Source organism: Myotis lucifugus, unplaced genomic scaffold (assembly GCF_000147115.1).
Source record: "Myotis lucifugus unplaced genomic scaffold, Myoluc2.0 scaffold_168, whole genome shotgun sequence".
In the NCBI taxonomy this organism is placed as follows: domain Eukaryota; kingdom Metazoa; phylum Chordata; class Mammalia; order Chiroptera; family Vespertilionidae; genus Myotis; species Myotis lucifugus.
Window position 1 is genome coordinate 1,944,504 of NW_005871216.1, and position 20,564 is coordinate 1,965,067.

Genomic DNA, 20,564 nt, shown 5'->3' on the forward strand with positions numbered 1-20,564 from the left:
AGGCACCAGGTCCTGTTCTAGGTGTGAAGGGGACAGCAGGGAACAGAACCAAGTTCCTGCTGTCACGGCATTTACATCCCCTTTGCCAAGACGTCACACGACTTGGGAATCCTCACAGCTCTCTTCCTCGCCCTGCATGTGCAGTGGGACACCAAGTCCTGTCAGTTCTGCTTGGTGATATCACTTGATTTGGTCCCCCCATTCTGTTGCCATAGTTCAGGCAACTGCTTCTGACTTGGTCTGCCTGCCCCCGGTCTTGCCCCTCCGATCCTCTCCACGCTGTGGCCGGAGCCCTGTTTTAGAAGCACAATGCTGGTTCTGCTGCTCCTTTGCTCAACGCCTCCAGGCTCCCTTCTATGACCTCAAGGATGAGGTCCACTTGGCTGGTTAAATGTGAGTCAGTCCCCAGGGGTCACTGGAGAAAGAGAACCAACAGGAGACTAGGGATCATTCTGTCTGTCTGTCTCTCTATCATCTATCTGTCTATCGGGAGATTTATTTACAGGAATCGGCTCCTGTGATTGTGGGGTCTGGCTAAGCAAGTCCCCAAAGTGTAGGCAGCCCGGTGTGCCGGACGGTCTTAGGCAGGAGTGACACTGAGTCCCAGGCAGGATTCCTTCTTCCTTAGGGAAATCTCCACTTTGCTCTTAGGGCCTATCAAGGGCTTGGATGAGGCCCATGCAGATAACTGAAGATAATCCCTACTTAAAGTCAACTGATTGTGGACATTAACCACATCTGCAGAATACCTTCACAGCAACGCCGAGATTAGTGTCTGAATAGCTGGGAACTATGGTCTAGCCAAGTTGGCACATAAAACCACCCATCACAACGTGATACTTTTGGACCTGGTCCATGCTCATCTCCCTCACCTCTTTTCTTCCCTCTCTTCCCCCCTCGCAGTCTCGGCTCCGTCACCCCTCGCTCTGTGCCAGCTGGCCTCCTGCCACCTGTCCTCACATGAGCCTGGAATCTTCCCCACCCCTTTCCTAGAGAACTTCTGTTGTCTCTACAACCACTCAGGTGCTGCCTACTCAGGAAGCCTTCCCTGCCCCCACCCCTGCCCAAGCCCGGCCCTGGGCACTAGGATCACCGCCTCTGAGTCTCAAACCCCCACTGTTCCCATGAGATAGAAACTGCCTGGTGGCCGCATGGTCGGCCCCACTAGCATGGGAACAGGTTTTGGACAAGAACTGAGTAACTGTCATTTTCTATCAAATCACCCCCAGTCCCCACATGGCACAAATCCCAAACAGGGATTATTTATTTACTTGTGTATAAGCCCTCTCCCGCCTTAGAATATAAGCTCCATGGAAGTGGGAAATCATGCCTGTTCCCAGGACCTAACTGTGCCCGGCACATAGTAGATGTTCAATAAACATGCACTGAAGGAATGAATTCATATTTGTTTGAATGAGTTGAACAATAAATACTTCAGTGTTAGGCACTATTTTGGAGGCTGGAAATATAATTATCGATGAGAATGGAGCTTAACATTTTAAAGAGGGGAGACAAACAGCACTAAGTAAACATAAAGAATCAGGACAGAGAAAACAAAGATGTGATATGACCGAGTGAGTACATGAAGGGATGAGTAAATGAATGAATGGCTGGAATGTATGTAAATATATCTCGCACTTATTGAAGGGGAAGTACCACAGTGGGAGAGGGATGGGACGTGGTGGCTTTGGAGTAGGAATTAGAAAGGTCTGACTCTGTTCTTTGCTGGTGGTGTGTGTCTGGATAAATGATCTAGTGCCTTAGAACCTAGGGTCCCACATTTGTGATAATGGGGGTATAGCCACTGCTTTGTTTCTCTCACGGGCTATCATCTATGAGAAGTCAAACAGTAAAGAATTTAGTAACTGTGAAATTCACAAATCATAAGGGTCATTGTTGTTGATATTGCAGTTGTTGCAACCAGAGCACTTGAGTGCTGCAAGTTCATTGCATTGTTCAGTTGGAGAGAGGCAGAAAGGCATTTTGGCAGGAGACAGACCTGGGTATATTTCAGTTCTATTTCAGCCACTTAATGGTGAGCCATGTGACCTTGAATATGAATTATTTCACCTTTCTGGGCCTCAGTTTCCTGGTCTGTGAAAATGGGGAGAACATTTATACCATTTATAGACTGTTGCCAGGTTTAAACAAGACAGTCCATGCCAAGTGCCTGGCGCAGGGTTAAGCCCCTACGAAGGGCTCAGCTAATATTAGCTATTAACAGTCATTCTGTCAATCAGTGGTGGCTGCTCATAAATGGAGCCATTCATGGTGCAGTTTCTCAAGTCTCCCTTTTCTTCCAGGAAACTTCCCGCGTCTTTATGTACCAACACCTGTGATTATGCAAAGCTTCGTTTAAAACCACAGTCCGTGTTCACATCCAGAACATAAACAAACTGAGGACTTGCTGTTCCATGCCCTCCCTCCCAACTTTCCAAAAGAATATCTTCTCAACATAAAGAGAGATGCACTCTTCGTTTCTGTGGAAAACAAGTGCTCCTGGTTATATGATCACATACCCCTGAAACGGTTACGTTTCTTCATGTGCTGCATTTTAGAAGGCCCATAAAAGAGTTCTTGTCGAGAGAAAACACAGCTGGTGCCCAATTAGAGAGGTGATCAAGACTAATTGACCGCGAGAGCTCGTAATGAAGCCAGACCCCACGCTGCTGAGAGAGAGACTGCGGCTGGGGATGGAGGTGGCACCACTTGATCACGCAAAGGCCATGACTGAGAGGGGTGGATGGTTTATTCCGGGAGGCAGAGTTGGTCATGTGGTGACCCCTGAATTGAAGGTTTAAAGGCTGGCTCTGCAAGGCTGACACCTGGCTCTGGCTCACTCCCTTCCGTGGGGACCCTCAGCTCTCAATCCTCTATTCAGGCATCAGCTCCTATCTTGTCTGTCATCACTGGCCCTGGGAGATTTCCAGAGGGGAAGGTGACCTTCATCTTCAGGAAGACCTCCAGGATGTCTGTACTTCTGTCCTCACAACCCTCTTCAGACAGCGGATGTCTTCCTTACCCCTTCCCTCCCAAACATCACACTGTCACCCCTCCCGGCCCATGGCTGCTGCTTCTGTGTCTTCTTCCCACTCTGCCCTCTACAACCCCAAGACACTGTGTTGCACCCAAGACGCTCCGCTTAAAACCTGGCTGCTCTGTGTGCCTCTGTCTCAGACCATAAGTGGAACCTGTATTCCTCACTCTCTGTGGAGATGGGTTTTGCTTTTCCATAGCCCCCATGCCTCAGGGCCAAAAGGCAGGATCAAGTTTCTTCTTTTGCCTCCCAGTGCTACTGGAGCCATAATCCTCTGCTCTCTGTGAGACACACACACACACACACACACACACACACACACACACACACACGCCTGCTGTCAGGCATTTGGAAAGCAGTGGCTGTGTGTTTCACAAGAAAGTGTGGTCTTGGGACCCTCAGCCAGAGGATCACCTGGGAACTTGTTAGAAATGCAAATCGCAGCCCCCACCCCAGACTTCTAGGGGAGGAGCCAACACTGTGTTTTCACAAGCCCAGGGGACTCTGCTGCTCACCATGCGGGAACCACTGGTGCAGCATCTCGGAGTGTGGGCTCGAATACCAGCCCGCCTGAGTTCACTTCCCACTTTGACGCACACTCGTGTGCTACCCCGGCTGAGTGACGTAACTCCTGCTGTGCTAGATGCTCTTCTTCCTCACCTGTAAATGGGAACTACAGTGATGCCTTTCTGTGGGGTATCATGAGAGAACTGACGTGTTTGTACATCTAACGTGCTTGGAACAGTGTCTAGAATATCATAAGCTCTCATGAACTGTGAACTGCTACTGTTATTATCATTGAAAAGCAATTTTAATAGCCCCCTGGCCATTGGATGTTTGCACCCTGATCCGCCTGGTTGTGGTCATCTGTGACTTTTAAGTGACTCTTCTACATCTGGTCTTTCTCCAGCTTCCTGTGGCGTAGAGGGCGGTGGGCTTCTACAGACACCTTTCTCTGAGGTCTTCCATTTTATATTTGCATGTTTGACTATTGAAAAAGCACACTTTATTTCCAAAGCTCATCTCCTGGCAAAACGTATAGCCCAGGAAGTTGCAAAATACTTAACTGGAGGCTGGTTATATCCTTCCATGAACCCCCATGTCCCAGAGGAATGAAAACATGGCTCCATCTGTCAGACCTTTGACCTCCCCAGTTCCAGGGACCTTCACCTTGACTGCATGCCAGCCACCCCACTCAGAGCCACACCTGGCTCTTATCTCGGCTGGCTACTGCTCCACCCATGAAATCTCAAACCACAGGGTCTCACTCTCCAGCCCTCCCTCTTATCTCTCCAGAGCTTTCACCAAGCTGGCCTTGGACATCCTAAGTTCCAGGCTCTGGACCCCTCCCTCCTTTCTTCCCAGCCTCTCAGACCTCCTTGGATTCTCACTCTTGCCCTGCCTCTTCTGCCACATGGATGGAGGGACAAATAGCAAGAGCAAGAAAGAAACATTTGTGTCTGTAAGCCACTTAGACATTTTAAAAAAAATTTCTGCAGCATGACCTGGCTCTTCCTACTGGGGTACCTGCCCCCTCGGTGGGCGAGAAGATGAAAGGTCATGTGAGTAGAGTGTCGGGCCCATAATAATCGCTCCAAAAATACTAGCTATTACTCTCACCACCAAATTCACAGGGCCCGTGGCACTGCCTTGTAATGTATGTAATGTATCTACACATCCCCAGTTGGATCACTCTCCTTCTGTACAATAGCGGTTCCAAACTTTATCCATCATCTTCCCACCAAACCCTCAGCCTTCGTAAAAAAGATAGAAGTGATCAGGTGGGAACTTTCTCAGTAAGTTTTCTCCAAACCTGCAAGTTTCAGTTTCCCTCCCGTCTTAGAGGAGGTTGGGTTCTATCACCTGACCACAAGTATTGGAGGGCAGAAGTATCAGTGACTTCTAAGACTGGGAAAAGCGGAGCATTCATTCATTCCTCCATCCATTCGTCCATTATAAATACCAAGTAGGAGGGTGTCTGGGGCTTGGAGAAATGCGATTTGAAGATGAGGAAAAATTGAGACCTAAAGGGATAGCCAGGCTAGACCTATTTTTTTGTTTCTCCCAGATTGGCACTCTCTGTGCTCTCTTGCCTACCTACCCAGGTACATCCGGTGGCCAAAGGGGGGAAGTGGGAGGACTGGCCTGGCACTCACAAACCAGGCCTATCTGCCCCTACCCTGGGCATATGGAGGAAGAAAAGAGGTCGGTGAGGCATCTGTAAGGAAAGCCTGAGGAAGGGACTGCCCTTGTCGAAGCTCCATCCATTCTCCCGGGCTACATGAGTGGCTGACACGCAAAGAAAGAACTGCACGCTTCTCCCACCTCCAGGCAGGATTCCCTGGGACCCCAGACAGACAGACAGGCAGGCAGGCAGACAGACAGACAGACGGTGCTGTTTCTCCTGATACAGCATCCTCGGCAGCTGAGGCTGACTCAGCCTCTGCACCCTCCCAGTGGGTGGGGTAGACAGTATGCCTAGTCCGCTGGGTGGACGTGGTAGGTGGCACCCGGAGTAAAGTCGCAGACATCTGCAGACACAGAGAACTTTGATTCTCCCGCAACTTAGGGACATTTGCAGCGCTCCCTCCTTTACCTGTCACTCAGCCACACCAGCTGGTTCCAAACTCAAAGTCCTTGGTGGCGCAGCATGTCGTGGCTGAAAGGGCCTTAGGAACTAGCTGTCACGTCGTGGCTGAAAGGGCCTTAGGGACTAGCTGTCACTCCCCTGGAGGATGACAGGACCGTCCACCCATTCCAGGAAGACCCAGGTCCTGGCGGCGGGGTCCAAAGAGCTGAAAGAGCTGGCAACTCAGATCCAGGGCAACTGCTTGTTAAGGACACAGGTCATGGCCGCCAGGCTTAGGTGAAAGAAGGTGTTTAGCGTGTAATATTAAAGTGTTTGCCTTTATACCTGTGCAGCGGTAAAGTACTGCAGCCCTCCCTGCCCACATCCCCTCTGGGTCTGTTTCCTCATCCTTACAGTGCAGGTCACAGTACCACCAGCCCCCTCCCCTCGGCTGGGCCTCCGTGCCCCCTGAGCTCTCTTGGGGATCCGACCACTTCCACATTTACCAAGCGGGGAGGCTCCTGTGTGCAACCCACGTGGCATCCGCATCTGCTGGTGTTGCATTGAGGCGTTTCGCTGTTCTCCACTGTGAGCTGCCACCAGGTTCCCCGTCCGTCTCCTGTCCACTGCTCTCCAGCTGGAAACACCTTGTCTGGTGCTGTTTCCAGAACAAGGTGAGCCCTGACTTCTAGCACATGGAGGGCTCTGTGCTTCAAAAGTACCCCCTTCTCTGCCTGATGGTCCCTGCTCACACACCCCTACATGCCCTTACCAGCTGGGCTGTACCAACACTTCTGACTTCCTGGCTTTTTAATCGTGCCCCTGCCCTCTAATCGCTGAAAACCCCAGGCCCTGGCCCTGCTCCCTCAGACCCTGGGCATCTATTCTCTCACCTCTGCCCCCCCAGACACCCCAAGAAGCCAATGCCCTCCTTCCTAGCCCAGAGAAGCTTCCGGTTTCCCAGGAGACATGCATTGAACGGAAACATCTTTTCCCTTGTGTCCCTATGAATTATTGGTCAGCCTTTCCACATTCCCCGTGACCCCACGTTCATTCTCCTTGGCCTCTGTAAGGTCTCATGAGCCCCATGCCTCACCTGCAGTGCCAGTGTTAGCTCAGGTCCTTTGCATCCTTTTCCAGACCTCAACATCTCCTCACCAGCCTGTCTCTCTCTCTCCAATCTACCTGACACCCTGCGACCATCTTGTCTTTTTAAAAATACAGACCTGATCCTGTCTTTGCTCTGTAAGATCTTCCTGTGTCTCCCCATTTCCCTCAGGCCCCTTAGCCTGGCACACAAGACCCTGCCTCCCCCTCGATTGGAACCCGCCCACACGATCATCACTAATTACTTATTTGAAATCCCCAGAGTGAGTCACGCTTTCTCATGCCCCCATGACTGTGCACATGATGCTCTCCAGCCCGGAATGCCCTTCCCAGATCTCTTAGAAAACACCTCCTGACAAGTTGAGGCTTGTGTAGCCTCACCTCCTCCAGGAAGCCTTCTGTGCTGGCCCTTCCAAAGGCTGAGTTAAGGGCTTCTCTTAAGCACCTCACCCCCATCTCCTAGAGCTCCTCTGCCCAGCACCTACTTGTGCCTACGCCACTGGGGCCACTGGGCTCAGATTCAGCCCCCTTTGAAACAGGGACCACATCTGACTCATCTCTGTCACCAGCCTCTGACATCGGACCTCTTTGGGATCCAGAAGGCACACAGTAGGTATTTTTAATAGAACCTGTAGACGAATGATGATTGGGCCAGGATGCACTGAACTGTTCGCTTGTCTGGCATCGGTGGCCTGATTGAAACAGGGCTGGGCACAGGTACATCCTGAAGCAGGCAGAGAGCAAGTGTCCGGGTTAGACTAGGATGCTGTCGCCTCCGGAAGCATGAAAGGTGGACTGATGGATTGATTACCTGTGAACTTGGAGCTTCTGAGAGGAGACTTACATTCCCACGAAGAGAAGGCAGACGAGTGTACTCAGAAACTGAATTAAACACCGAGATCTTCATTTCAGCAAAAGGAATAAGTTGTACAGGGGCAGACATTTAATCACAATGTGATACGGTTCAGCCGTGATCGACAGGGTCACAATACCATAAACACTAACTCTGACCCCAGCTTCTGTCGTAACTGGACTGGGAGGTGGGGACAAGGTGAAGCGACAAGGGAAGGGAGCTGGACCCTTCTCTTCGTCCCAGCAAGCCAACAGGGCATGTCTCAAACTGGAGCTGGAGAAGGAGATGTGGGGACATATTATTTAGGTTTTGGAGTTAAATATTCGACAAAGTCATGGTCAGTGGCTGCCTGTGGGCAGTGAGTTGGGGGAGAGGGGAATGAGACTGGGGAATGGGCCTTCTAGGCCTGTCTGACGTTTTGAACTATGTACATGATGTTGGTGAAACACATATAATTTTTAAAATATTGCCTGTGGGGTGAAGGCAAGGATCTGTCACGAGGCAGGCGTCCCTGTCCAATCCGTCTGACTAATGTCCTGGAGACAGCACCTTGGGCAGTTCCTCTGGGCCCTCCTGACCCTGGAACCAGACTGGGTGGGGCCGCCTCCCTGTCCCCTCCTGACCTGACCCCACCCTCCGGCATGTACCCTTTGCTCCCACAGATTGGTCTCCTCCCATTCCTCCTGTAGACACAGCACCTCCCACCTCTTGCATTTTGCTCAGGCTGTGCCCTCTGCGGCCACGTTAACACCTCTCCTCCCCCTGCCTTCTCAGTTCTTCCCTCCAACACCAAGGCCATTCCTGGCAACTGTGCTTGCTCTTCCCATGCCCGCTCGACAGACCTCCGAGGGAGCTTTTGTGTGCGGTGCCTGCTTTCCTGTGCGCCTTTCTGTCATCCCTGCTCTCTAGATTTGAGTAAGAAGGTTCCAGGCCCATCTCCATTATCCATAGTCAGGGGACTCCTCCGAGTCTGTTTCTTCATCGGGAAAATCGAGATCTTCAGGCCTGCTTGCCAGGATGTTCGTGAGAGACTCAAGCTGCCCTCCGACTTCTAGTCCCTTCTTCCCCAGGCACATCTGGCCTACCGTGGCAGCAGCTGTGGCAGAGCCAGCATTATCAATGCTTAGTGTGCTGGCGCTGCCCTAAGTTGTGCAGCAACGCATTTAATACCTACCATGGGAACATTATGCCCATTTCACAGATGAGGAAACAGAGGCTCATCCAGGGTAACTTATCCAGGGTGTCTTATCCAGGGTGTCTTTTCCAGGTTAACTTATCCAGGGTGTCTTATCCAGGGTAATTGCAGGTGAATCCACATGTCATCCCCCACCTTAGACCAGAAGCAGCTCAAAGGCAGGGAGAATTATACTTGTGTTCACAGAAGCATTATTTGCAATAGACAGGCGGCGAGGGCAATGGCAGATGAATAAATAGATAAACATGAAGTGGTACACAGGCACTGGAATATTACCCAGACTTAAAAGCAAGAGATTCTGAGCTATGCCACAACACAGATGGATCTTGAAGACATTATCTTAAGTGACATAAACCAATCACAAAAGGACAAATATTGTCTGACAGCACTGATATGAGGTACTTCAAGTAGTCAAGTTCATAGAGACAGTATTATGGTGGTCACCAATAGCCAGTGGCGGGGGGGTGGGGGGTGGGGATGGAGTTTAATAGGTAAAAAGTTTCAGTTTAGAAAAATGAAGAGGTTCTGGAGATGGCTTGTGGTGATGGTAACACATCAAAGTGAATGTACTAATGCCACCAAACTGTACACTTAATAATGGTTAAAATGTTAAATTTTATGTCATACTAGAGACCCGGTACACAAAATTCATGCACAGGTAGGGTCCCTAGGCCTGGTCAGGCGATCAGGGCCAATCTGTGGGTCAACCAGCGGGGCAATTGGGGGGTCCCCACTGGCATCCACCTTGGCCGGCCTGGAGCCTGCAGGCTGGGGACAGCTCCTGTGTTGAGCGTCTGTCCCCTGGTGGTCAGTGTGTGTCATAGTGACCGGTCAGTCTGTCTTTAGGTCAATTTGCATATTAGGCTTTTACTATATAGGATATTTTACCACAACAATTTTTATAAATGTAGTTAGAGGCAGAGATTAGAATAGAGGTTTCTAGGGGCTGGGGAGGGGAAGGGAATTATTTTTTAAGGGGTGCAGAGTTTTTTTGAAGATGATAAAGTTCTGGGAATAGATAGTGGTGATGGTCATATAACATTGAGAGTGTATTTAATGCCCCTGCATTGGAAACTTATGAGTGGTTAAAATAATAAACCTTATGTTATGAATATTTTGCCACACACAGGAAAGCAGGAAGCCCCGGGGCCTCTTTGATTTCTCTGGACCCAGAGTCTCAAGCAGGGCCTGGCACACACTAGGTGCTCAAGAGCGTGTGTCGATTTGCATAAGCGTCTGTGGGAAGAGACCACGAGCCTTCAGCTGGGAGAGGATGCACAGAATCAGAATCTGCCTGGAGTCAGTTCCAGCTTCCTTCCAGCTTCCCGAGGGACAAAAGCTCCACCGTGTGCGGAACCCCCAAGGGACAGAAACTGCAACAGCATAGATAGGAGCCGCGATTCATTGCTGGCATTTTACAAACACATAATAAGAGCTAATGATCAGAGTGCTTGATCTATGCCAGGGACCGTTTTAAGAATTTTCATGCCTTACAAAAATACCTCTGAGATTCTTAGGAGTGTAATTCCCATTTTGTGGCTGAGAAAACTGAGACACCGAGAAGTTAAAAAACTTGCCAGAGGTCACACAGCCAAATCTCTAGGAAACTCAGATTTTCCCCTCGGGCAGTCTGGTTTGCTCAATGGTTTGTGCTCCTGCATTGTGTTGTCCCTGAGCCCTGACCAGGAGGGCATGGAGAGTACATTCAAGGGGAGTCGGGAGTGGGGCTTTGGAGGCAGGAGTGGGGCTCCACATTGGGCACCAGCCCCGGCCCGGGCATCACGCAGTCTGGGTTCGAGGCCTGGCTCAGCATTTGTTGATTGTGTGGTCCCAGACAAGCTACTCGGCCTCTCTAATCCTCTGGTTTCTTGTCTGTAACGTGGCTATAGCAACAGTATCCACCTCACAGGGTTTGTGGGGATTAAATAAATTAGTAAACCTACACTTCTTAGTGAGCATGGTGTCAGGGTTAGGCAGCGCCCATGAGGTGGGAGTTGGGATTGTGCTCACTGACTTCCTGGAAAGATCTTTGGCAATTTCGCTTCCTCTCTGAGCCTTGCTGAACTTAGTTATGAAACAGAATTACTGAAATTGTCCAGCCAGAGTGGCTCCGTTGGTTGAACTTCATCCTGTGCACGGAAAGGTTTCCGGTATGATTCAAGGTCAGGGCACATACCTGGGTTGCTGGTTCCATCCCCAGTCAGGGCACGTACAGAAGGCAACAGATTGATGTCTCTCTCTCTCTCTCTCTCTCTCTCTCTCTCTCTCTCTTTCCCTCTCTCTCTCTCTCTCTCTCTCTCTCTCTCTCTCTCTCTCTCTCTCTCTCTCGTCTCTCAGCATGTCCTCCAGTGAGGCTTAAAAAAATGCACACACACTCAAAACCAACCTGACAGGTTTGTTGTAAGGATTAAACACACACCATGTTTTATATTTAGATCTATTTATAACTCTAACTCATTCTCCAAAAGTATTTAAGGCAGCTAACAATAATGGAAGATTATTTTTAACTTGAAAATGAAGAATTTGGAGCAAAGAGAAAGGGATGGCAAGGAGAGAAGGAAAGAGGAAACGGGATAATTGTTTAAAGAGCCTGACTACCCTGGTGTGTGTTGGGCACTCGATACATATTTCGCAATGTTTTCTGGTGGTAATATATCTGGTCCCGGTGAGCCTGGCTACCTTGGAGGTGTGAGGGCCTCCTGAGGCACCCACTACACCTTCCTGGGGAAGGGGAGCAGAGAGGAGACCTGAAGCTGCAATCCCCTCTCACTGCAGAGCAGCCCTCACTGGAGGAGGAAGAGGAGGAGGAGGAGGGGAGAATTTAAAGCAAAGGAAAGCACTGATAATTCTAATTCCCCTTCATTTTACAGAGACAGATACTGAGGCCTAGAGAACAGTTTAGCTAAATGCAATTGGCTATATCTTTTGTAGAACTTCATATGAGTAAATCCCCAATCACACAATAGATATTTTCTTAATGGATCTCCATTCAGCAAACATTTCCTGACACTCGACTATGTTGGTGCCATCATCCTAGGAACTAAGTATGAATAAGACCCATTTCTGCTCCCAAGGAGCTCGCCTTCTAGAAGTGGGGTCGGAGGCGTGTAGATCCAGAGTGACAGGGCAGGCAGCCCAATGTGAGGGTCCAGGGCAGCTTCCCGGAGGAGGGCGTGCCAGGGAAGAGTGGGGTTTGTCAGGCAGCCAGTGTGAGGCGAGGCTGCCCCGTCTCCCTGATCTCAGCACTCCCTGCCTTCCCTGTCACTACTTGTTTAGCCATCATCACTGCCAGGCTCTCACTCTCTGTGGGCAGGAACCCGGAGCATCTGCCCTGCTCTATCCAGTGCCCCAGCACAGGGGGAGGGGAGGGAGGGGTCCACCAGAAGGAAGGGCACATGCAAAAAGCCAGAGGTGGGAAGCAATACCTTCTCAGGACTTCGGGTTGTTCAGGATGGTTCTACCCGCAGCAGGTGACTGGAGTTCCATCAGCTATTGGCTGGGTTTCGTTTTGTAGGTGCAACCGTGTGTCCTGATTCAGAGACTAGGGAACTCTTCGGTGGTTGATGGTGTTGTGGCAGCAGATATCATGTTGGATTAGGAACGAATCAGGGCCTTTTGGGTCCCAGGGGTGGGCAAACTTTTTGACTCGAGGGCCACAATGGGTTCTTAAACTGGACAGGAGGGCCGGAACAAAAGCATGGATGGAGTGTTTGTGTGAACTAATATAAATTCAAAGTAAACATCATTACATAAAAGGGTACGGTCTTTTTTTTTTTTTTTTTTAGTTTTATTCATTTCAAACGGGCATTTAGCTACACTGCTCTCTAGGCCATAGTTTGCCCACGGCTGGTCTATCCATTCACCCAGCAGATCGTCAGTGGGGAGCCACGAGTGAAAGACATGGTTCCCCTTCTCCAGCAACCCGGCCATCCGGGTGTTGTTGGGAGTTAACTGCCTTAAGTGGATTGCAGGGTGTGTTACAGGTGCCTCTTCTGGCTCTTACTAGAGGACACTACCCATCATGACTGGGGGCTCACACTGTGTGATGAGTTTGACATGCTATATTTCATAGATTCTAAAATGTGGCAGGTTCTGAGACATACTCTACTTTCAGACATGCGGAGATCAGTATCCTAGGATCTAGGAGCTATGATACAGTTGTTCTGAGTTTTCTAATACATTCAGGTGATATCCACATTTACATCTGAGAAGCTGAAGCTTAGAGGGGCCACTTCGTCCTCGATCTCACGGCTCATGCTTGGCAGAGCCATGTGGATCCCAAGGCCCCTTCTCTCCCCAAGTATTCAGGAGGCCCTTCCCATCCTCTTAAAAGTCTTTCTAAGATTTCAGGCAATGCTGCTACCATCGGCAAAATCCCGCCCCTTCCTCCCGCTGGTGTTTTGCAGTGTTACTCTGCTTCTTCCTCATTGCATTCTCGGAGTGAGCAGACCAGTTTGCCCCCATAATTTCACAAGTTTCCACATTAGCCAAGTGCTCCCCTATGACCCACCTCCTCAAGTCTGTCACTTGAGTGGAACTCTCCCATTTTCCACACAGACTTGGGCACACCCCCAACAGGTGGTGTGTGCTTGGTGCCTCCGTCTCGTTCCCCCTTTTCCCTTTATGTCTGTGTTGTTGCTGCATTAACAAAAGATGATTGTGCTCACACCCCCAGCAGAGCTCTGCTGTCCCCCAGGCAGCTCGAATGCTGTGGCAGGACCAGGTGTGTCACCCTGGTCAGTGGGAGAAGCCCTGGCTTGAAATCCACGGGGGACCTGTCCCCTGTTTGTGCCTGGGCTTAGGGCAGTGGTTCTCAACCTTTGCTGCACATTAGAATCACCTGGGAATCTGTTGAAAATCCTGATTTCTGGGCCTCATCCCCCGGAAATTCTGTTTCTTTGTTACTAATGTTGTGGCCTCACCCCATAACAAAGAAACAGAATTTCCAGAGGATGAGGCCCAGAAATCAGGATTTTCAACAGATTCCCAGGTGATTCTAATGTGCAGCCAAGGTTGAGAACCACTGGCTTAGGGGGAAGAAGTGCACGTGCGGACCAGGTAGAACCTAGCGAGAAAATAGATTTAGGAGACGGGTGGGGCCAGGCTTGTTCACAGATACAGTAAATGTTCACAGCTGCCCTGGGAGGTGGGTGTAAGAGCTGAGGGAGATAGGGACTGTGGCAGTAACCGGAGTCTCACAGATGGACATTTGATGTCACAGTTTGCAGGGTAATATTAGTTCAGCTATACCACCTTTGGGTTAAAACAGAAACAAAATAAAGCAAAATGCATTTGTGAACTAGTATAGAAAACAAGGGCTCTGGGAGTCAGAGAATCAGGCTTGTTTACCAGCAAAGGGGCTGTGGACAAATCAGCTAACCTTTCTGACACTGTTCACTGATCTGCGTACTGGGCATCTTAATTCCTTCCCGAGAGCGCTGTTGTCAGTATTGAGTGAAATACTGGACATAAGGTAGCATTTTCATGTCCGAGCAATGTCTGGAGAAGAAGGAAGAAGTACAGCTAGTAAGCTCTGAGCTCTCACTGCTTGCCCGGAGGGGCTGAGGCTTTATGTGCCGTAGATCATCGAACGCTCATGGCAGCCTGCCAGGCAGGGCACAGTTCCTCCCCTTGGAGGTTCACAGAGGTCACAGGACCTGTCCAAGGTCACTAACTCATGGCAGGTCTAGAATCCAGACTCCGTTAGTTCCCGCTTTAGAAGTGAAGCTCTTACCTGTTATGTTATTGGGCCATTCGAAAACCTAACTGCTGCAGTTCTTTAAAAAAACCCTTTGGGATATGATCCCTGTCCCCCGACATCACACTGTAGCCACGGGCCTGGGAATGAGGAATGTGCCGCCCTGGCTCTGCTGCTGATGGCTGTGACCTGGGCAAGCCTTCTGGCTCTGGACTGAGGCGCCCTGACTCCACGTCCTGTGAGGACTGTGCTGTGGCTGATGGAACACCCACTGTGATGTCCCAGCAGAAGCAGGGATGAGTTGGGAGCAGAGAGGAATGTGGTGTCTCCCGATTCCCAGCTGTTGAACTCTGGCCCCACTGGCAGGGGTTCCTGGGCAGGTTCACCCCACGTCCTCCCCTGCGGCTCTGGGTGCCAGCACACACTCCTTGCAGATGGGCATGAGTGCCCCTTGGGCAACATGCTGGGCAGGACGGGATGACCACAGATGACCACAGCCTCCCTTTTCACCCCCACTGCCTGCTACCATGGGGGCAACCGCAGAATTCAACCAACACTGCAAAGCAATGACACAGGCTGGCCGTGCAGATCTGTTACTCGGGCCTCTGTGGAGAGATCTGCTCTTCCTGCCGGGAACAGCAGAAGCAACCAGAGGACCAGGAATGCAGCGAGGTCAGAAGAAGGGAAACCTCAAACCAGAGCCCTTCCTGGCAGGGTAGGTAGAGGTTAAGAGGGGGAGCACAGAGTCACACACTCTCGGGTTCCCGTCCTCGCTCTGTTGCCCACTAGCTGTGTGAACTTGGATAAGTCCTTTGACTAATGTGTGCCAGTTTCCTGATTTTAAAAATCTGGGTTATAATACCACCTGCCTCATAAGTCTGTACGAGGCGTAAACACCTGTGAAGACAAAGCTCTGCCCCAGGTAAATGTGCAGTGAGCACGTGCCAACCCCTCTGAGGGTTCGGTCTCTTCTTCCTTCGTCTCATCCGGTTCCCAAACTTTCCTAGCAGCTGCTAGCTGCCAGGTATACGGAGATGTAGGAGACAGGATGCTGGTCTCCAGGAATTCACAGTCTGAAATTCCTAAAATCCTCATTGACCTCACACTCATATACTAATCACAATAATGATAACAATGAACACTGTGTGCCACTTATCAAACAACTATCATATGCAGGCCCAGTGCCGAAGCTCTATATACATTATTTCTAACGTTCATATGCAATCCTTTGGGATATGCATCACTGTTCTCATTGACGAGGGAGACCGAGGCTGGGGAGGGAGGGTGACTGAATCACCTGCCAGTAGTTGTGCAGCCCTGGGTAGTGGAGCTGAGATCCCAGTCCAGGTCCAGACTCTAATGGAACCCTCTCCTTCCCTGGCTGCCTCCACTGTGCTTCCCCAGCCCCCCTCCAGGGCACACAGCTTTGCAGGAGGGCTGGCACATCCATAGACCTCATTTAATCTGCACAGCCAGCCCCAGCAAGGACGTAGAACCATTCTGATGAGACCCATTTTCCAAGGAAGGCAACCAAGAGCAGGTGAAAGTAATCTGCGAAATGTTTACATTGAATGTAAGCTCAGTGAGTTGTAAAGACATTGAGTGTCTTAAGATCAAATAAAAGGCAACTTGGAGGCTGCCACTTGGTGAGACGCCTTCTGCAGAGGCGAAAAATATGTGCAAACAAAACCAACAGCTTTCTTTATGTTCCCCAAAGTTGCTAAAAATGCCTGCGGGTTTGCACACAAGCAGACGTCTCCCAGTGCTGCGTGGCTTCTGTCGTTGGCTCTGGCAAGAGGAGACCTGGCAGGTATTTCTCACATCTTTGCTAGACACACACACCAGACAAGAAGAGTTCCAAGGTACTCCTGGGGTGTGCATTTCTGCCAAGTTTTCTTTTATTTGTTGTTAACTTAGAAAAAAAGGACACCTCATGGATGAGCCCCTGATCCCCTGAGGTGACGGGTGTGGTGGAAAGTGCATTCCCTGTACTTGGAGTCAGACAGTCCTGCATTCTCTTCTGGGTTCTTTCCCCTGCAGCCCTGTGGCCGTGGCCAGGTTGCCTAGCCTCCCTGAGCTAACCTCAGTTGGCCCTCCTGTAAGACAGGTGATTCCTTCTGCAGGAATTAAAGCTCCAAAAAGGCAGGGACCTTTGTCCTGTTTGTTCCTGCGTTCTGGTGCTTCGCACAGTGCCTCCACAAATCACTCACGAAAATGGGATTAAAACACTCTTCTATAGCAATTCCAATCCTCTTTAACCCTTGTTATGCATTGATTATATTCCCCCTTCCACCTCCACCACCAAGATATGGTGAAGCCCTCACCTCCAGCACCTCAGAATGTGACCTGATTTGGAAATAGGGTCATTGCAGATGTGTTAGTTAAGATAAGATGGTACTGGAGTAGGGTGGGTCCCTAATCCAATATACTGGTGTTTTTATAAAGGGAACTCCGTGTAAGACAGAGGAGACAGTGAGAACACCATGTGAAGATGGAGGCAGAGATCAGAGTGATGCATCTACAAGCCAAGGAATGAAGCCAAGGACTAATGCCACCACCAGAAGCTAGGGAGGTAAGAAGGACTCTGTCCCGCAGGTTTCAGAGGAAACATGACCCTGAGACACCTGGAGTTTGGACTTCTAGCAACCAGAACTGTGAGACAATAAATGTCTTCTGGTTTAAACCACCCAGTTTGTGGTACTTTGTTACAGCAGCCCCAGGGGAGGAATACAGCTCTAAAAAAGATTTCCTTCCCCTTTTGATAATTAAAAAAAACCACAACAACACCTGAAACATAATTTACATGCAGAAAACTGTATCAACCATAAAGGTACAGGTCAATAGATTTTTCCAAGTAACCACCAACCTCCCAGATCAAGAATATCACCAGCAACCCAGGAGTTTCCTTCATGCCCCATCCCAGTCATTAAGTTTCCTTCATATCCCCACCAATGTAACCACCATTCCAACTTCCTTCACCAAAGGTTAGTTTTGTCTCTCTTGAACTTTAAGTGTATAGGAAAATATACTACTTATTTTTTTAAGCGTATCTGGCTTCTTTTGTATATTATGTTTGTGAGATTCATCCTTGCTGTGTGTAACAGTGGTTTCTTCTAAAGACAATGCAAAAAAATAGCATTAAATTTTTGTTTGTTTTAGTTGGTTCAAATTTCAAAAGGTACAAATGGTATACTGTGAAAGTCCCCAAAATCTCCCCATCCCTGTTTTCCAGTTCCATAGTTCCACTTTCTAGAGGCAACTAATGTTTCCTGTGTATCCCTCCAGAGCAGCAGTTTGACGGGTGCCACAAGAATTTTTAAATACCTGACTATTTAGCCCTAACCGGTTTGGCTCAGGGGATAGAGCGTCGACCTGCAGACTCAAAGGTCCCAGGTTCGATTCCGGTCAAGGGCATGTACCTTGGTTGCGGGCATATACCCAGTAGGGAGTGTGCGGGAGGCAGCTGATCGATGTTTCTCTCTCATCGATGTTTCTAACTCTCTATCCCTCTCCCTTCCTCTCTGTAAAAAATCAATAAAATATATTTTTTACAAAAGAATCATAAATACCTGACTATTTAGTCAGGGGTACTGACATCTTTTCCCTTAAATTATCAAATATAAAAATGACAACAGCCAATAGAACAGTAGCCGTCCAGTGCGAGCGAATCAAAATTATACCTATTTTTTTTGTCAGATCACCAAAAAATATATCAGTATGCTGCTGAATTTTATTAACTAGTTTGTGTATGCCATGAGATGGAAAAGGGATTGCTGTTCTAGAGGGATTTTTTGCTGACATATGCAAAGATATATACATTTATACGTAAACCTTTCTCCTTTTTTAATACAAAACTTAACATATTATACTATTATGCACCTTGCTTTTCACTTAACAATCTATGTTGGTTATCATCCCATAACAACATATAAAAGCTTTCTCATCCTTATTTTATGGCTATATAGTATTCAATCTATGAGAACATAGGATCATCTTTATTGATAGCCATCTGGATTGCTGTCATTCTTGTGTTATTATAAACAAGGTTGCAGTGTGGAACCCTGTAGTTTTGCACATGTAATTTTGTGCATCCATATATTGTCCCCCAAACAGAAATGCTGCATCAAAGTATATAAGCTTTAGTAATTTTGATATTGACAAATTATTCTCCATTTAGACTGTACCAATTTAAACTCCTACCAGCAATGTACAAGAGTATGTCCTTATCCGTAGTTTTTCTAATAGGTTGTGTTATAAAACTTAAAAAAAAAGAATCTGGAGAGAGACCCAGAACATCCAAAAGAAGGCCCATCAGCTTGCATTGCTTCACAGCTGGGCCTCATCTGGGCACCTCCAAAACCCAAACAAAGAAGAGGAATCTGCAGATCTCTCTGTAGCTCCTGCTGGGTAGCCTCAGGCAGGCAGAGGCTAAATTAGCACCTCCTTAGAGATCCAAGAACCAGTGTGCCCAGTGGTTAGAGTGGGACCATCCAGATTACAACTCCTCAGATCCATAAGGGACACACTCAGGGGCCAGACTCAGTGAGCACCAAAGCCCCACTGAAGCAAGTCTTGCCCCAGAAGGGTGTCTCCAGCACAGAAGTTCTCCCACTGTAGACACAGCTGATTCTCACAGCCAATTGGCCTGGAGGTCAATTCCTCCCAGTGATACCTACAACAATCAAGGCTTAACTACAACAAGACTGTGCACAAAGCACACAAAGGGATGCACCAAGAGTGTCCACCTCTGGTAATTGGGGAGGCTGAGCCACTGGGCCCTATAGGACACCTAGCACACAAAGCCACTCTATCAACACAGGGAAGCAGCCAAAATGAGGAGACAAAGAAACAGGTCACAAATGACAGAAATGGAGGAAAGCAAACTACTGGATATAGAGTTCAAAACCACGGTTATAAGGTTTTTCAAGAGTTTTCTAGAAACTGCCGATAAATTTAGTGAGACCCTCCATAAATCTAGTGAGACCCTTGAGGATATGAAAAAGAACCAACTAGAAATTAAGCATACACTGACTGAAATAAAGAATATTATACAGAGATCCAACAGCAGACTAGAGGATCACAAGAATCAAGTCAAAGATTTGAAATACGAAGAAGCAAAAAACACCCAACCGGAAAAGAAAAAAGAATCCAAAAATATGAAGATAGTGTAAGGAGCCTCTGGGACAACTTCAAGCATACTAACATCCGAATTATGGGGGTGCCAGAAGAAGAGAGAGAGCAAGATATTGAAAACCTATTTGAAGAAATAATGACAGAAAACTTCCCCTACCTGGTGAAAGAAATAGACTTACAAGTCAAGGAAGTGCAGAGAACCCCAAACAAAAGGAATCCAAAGAGGACCACATGAAGACACATCATAATTAAAATGCCAAGGGCAAAAGACAAAGAGAGAATCTTAAAAGCAGCAAGAGAAAAACAGTTAGTTACCTACAAGGGAGTACCCGTAAGATTGTTAGCTGATTTCTCAACAGAAAGTATGCAGGCCAGAAGGGAGTGGCAAGAAATATTCAAAGCGTTGAATAGCAAGAACCTACAACCAAGATTACTTTACCCAGCAAAGCTATCATTCAGAATTGAAGGTCAGGTAAAGAGCTTCACAGATAAGAAAAAGCTAAAGGAGTTCATCACCACCAAACCAGTATTATATGAAATGCCGAAAGGTATCCTTTAAGAAGAGGAAGAAGAAGAAAAAGGTAAAGATAAAAATTATGAACAACAAATACATATCTATCAACAAGTGAATCTAAAAATCAAGTGAATAATCTGATGAACAGAATAAACTGGTGAATATAATAGAATCAGGGACATAGAAAGGGAGTGGACTGACAATTCTCAGGGGAAAAGGGGTGTGGGGGTGCAAGAAGAGACTGGAAAAAAATCATACACCTATGGATGAGGACAGTTGGGGGGTGGGTAAGGGCAGAGGGTGGGGTGGGAACCGGGTGGAGGGGAGCTATGGGGGGGGGGGGGAAACTAGGAACAACTGTAATAATCTGAACAATAAAGATTTAAAAAAAAAGAATCTGCCTGGCCTTGCCAGCATGGCTTAGTGGTTGAGTGTCAACCTATGAACCAGGAGGTCAT

At 48.5% G+C, this 20,564-nt stretch overlaps 1 long non-coding RNA gene across 2 annotated transcripts in view; it reads left to right on the top strand.

Annotated features, from left to right (window-relative positions):
- Positions 1-17,194, top strand: part of LOC102437909 — a 140,982-nt gene extending 123,788 nt beyond the window's left edge. The window contains exon 6 of one of the 2 annotated variants that reach the window (XR_002831040.1): positions 16,905-17,194. This is a non-coding gene — a long non-coding RNA (uncharacterized LOC102437909). Of the gene's footprint in view, positions 1-2,303; positions 2,823-16,904 lie in introns of those variants that run through there. The other variant, XR_002831039.1, reaches the window with a different exon arrangement.
- The last annotated feature ends 3,370 nt before the right edge of the window (positions 17,195-20,564 follow it).